Source organism: Carassius auratus, chromosome 17 (assembly GCF_003368295.1).
Source record: "Carassius auratus strain Wakin chromosome 17, ASM336829v1, whole genome shotgun sequence".
NCBI classification, from domain to species: Eukaryota; Metazoa; Chordata; class Actinopteri; order Cypriniformes; family Cyprinidae; genus Carassius; species Carassius auratus.
This window is the reverse complement of record NC_039259.1, coordinates 15389734-15391423: the sequence shown is the minus strand read 5'-3', so window position 1 is coordinate 15391423 and position 1690 is coordinate 15389734. Positions and strand designations below refer to the sequence as shown.

At 44.7% G+C, this 1690-nt stretch overlaps 1 pseudogene; it reads left to right on the top strand.

Moving 5' to 3' along the window:
- The first annotated feature begins 1385 nt into the window (after nt 1-1385).
- Nucleotides 1386-1690, top strand: part of LOC113117864 (protein GREB1-like) — a 7978-nt pseudogene continuing 7673 nt past the window's right edge.

The following is a 1690-nucleotide window of genomic DNA, read 5'->3' as shown; positions in this document are numbered from 1 at the left end:
ATGCTAATCCGTTCTCTTTTTCTCCGCCGCGGTCACAGAAATTCATACAAGACGGATATCGTCAGCTTAATGCAGTTTACAGACAAGTCATCACAGTAGTCTGTGCTGGAAAAACAGACGCAGAGCGGTGTCAGAAGAGGCCCGTTATGTTTGTTTTATTCACCGGAGACGTAGCCGTCTTCTGGGCTTCTTAACGGATGTGCACCTTTTTATATTTCAGTCTCAAAACGTCAGTCCTTTTTTTTTTTTTTTTTGCCTTTCCCCCTCAGTTTTCCCACATTAACTCACCGTGCCCACATTCCAAGGCAGTGTTGGCCATGCAGAAATAATTGCTTGAGTGTCTGCGTTTATAGATCTCAGCTCCGCCAAGACCGAAATGGAATTGCTTGTGTGGCTAAGGCAACATGCTTGTAACCAGCCCCTTAGTTTGACTAAAGATTTAAGCTTGGCTACGTGAGTCGCATTGGGAAATGGTCTCCAAGCTCAGACAACAGCTAACAGCTAACACAGCTTTAAGTATATTATCAGGCAAGTTCTTTCAGAAACGTATTGCTAAAGAAGCTTAACATTAATTATTGTAACTTTGGGAAGATTACATCCACAGCATGCTTGTAAGCGGTGGCATAGTCCTCTTGACCTCCTATGCAAGAGCTTAAAGACACTAGAATGGCATTTCAGCTGCATTAATAGGATAACCAGTATAATCTTTCCACAGTAAGAGAAGGAAAAGTGTTTAGAGCATAATACTCGCCCCGGTTCTGGGGACGAGACGGGTTTTGTGATGTCTCTCGCAATCGGCACGCACCGGGCTCTATCGGCATAATCGCAAACTCTTTTTCTCTTCCTCTCTGCTGATCTCTTTCTTCTGTTGTCTCTCTTTCAATTCTCTTTTTTCCTCTCTTCTCCCTCTGTCCTATTCTTTCTCCTCCATGGGATTAGCATGCTAGTTCGCTAGCTTGTCCACTCTAATTTTAAAGACCAAAGACCTCGTTTAGCCTTCCTGCTAAGCGTGCGCCGTGAGTAGCGGGAAAGTAAGCCTGGAGACAAACGCAGGAATTCGGCTCATAAGGATGGCTTTTATCGGCACGACCAAAGGCCAGCGCTGGATCAGGAGGTGACCGCCTATTCAGGTTTAGTGCTGGACTATGTGCTCGACTTCAAGAGCTGGTTAACATCAGAATGGTCCATTTTCAGCTACTGGCTTTTGTGGCCTTTGTTCTTCCCGCTGGTTTTAATTCTCACCGGACCGTTACGCACGCAGCGTTGATTGCCTTTGTGAAGTCATGTATTCTCGCTACCTAATATAAACAGGTTAGACCTTTAGCCTAAATTAATGCATGTTGTAAGACATTAGCACAACTCTTGCGTTTGTCCAGTTTGTTGCAATGGTCTCTGGAAGTGAGAAGGAAAACGCCTCACATCAGCCCCTTTTAATCTCCGAGGCTGTTTGAATGCTCGAGAGGCAAACACAATTTAATTAGTTAAGTTGCATTGACTTTGCATTGAAACCCCCCCAGCAATCCCTCCCTCCGAAAGCTTTTCCCAGATGTGAAGAGGGTTTTTTTTTGGTCTGGTGTCAGGCTTTCAAACATTCTTTAACAGTTGGATGAAAGGGGATTTTAAGGAAGATTAGAGAAGGGGATCCTCCAGGCATTGTCTGAGAATCTTAAGATAAAGCGCACGGGGTGGA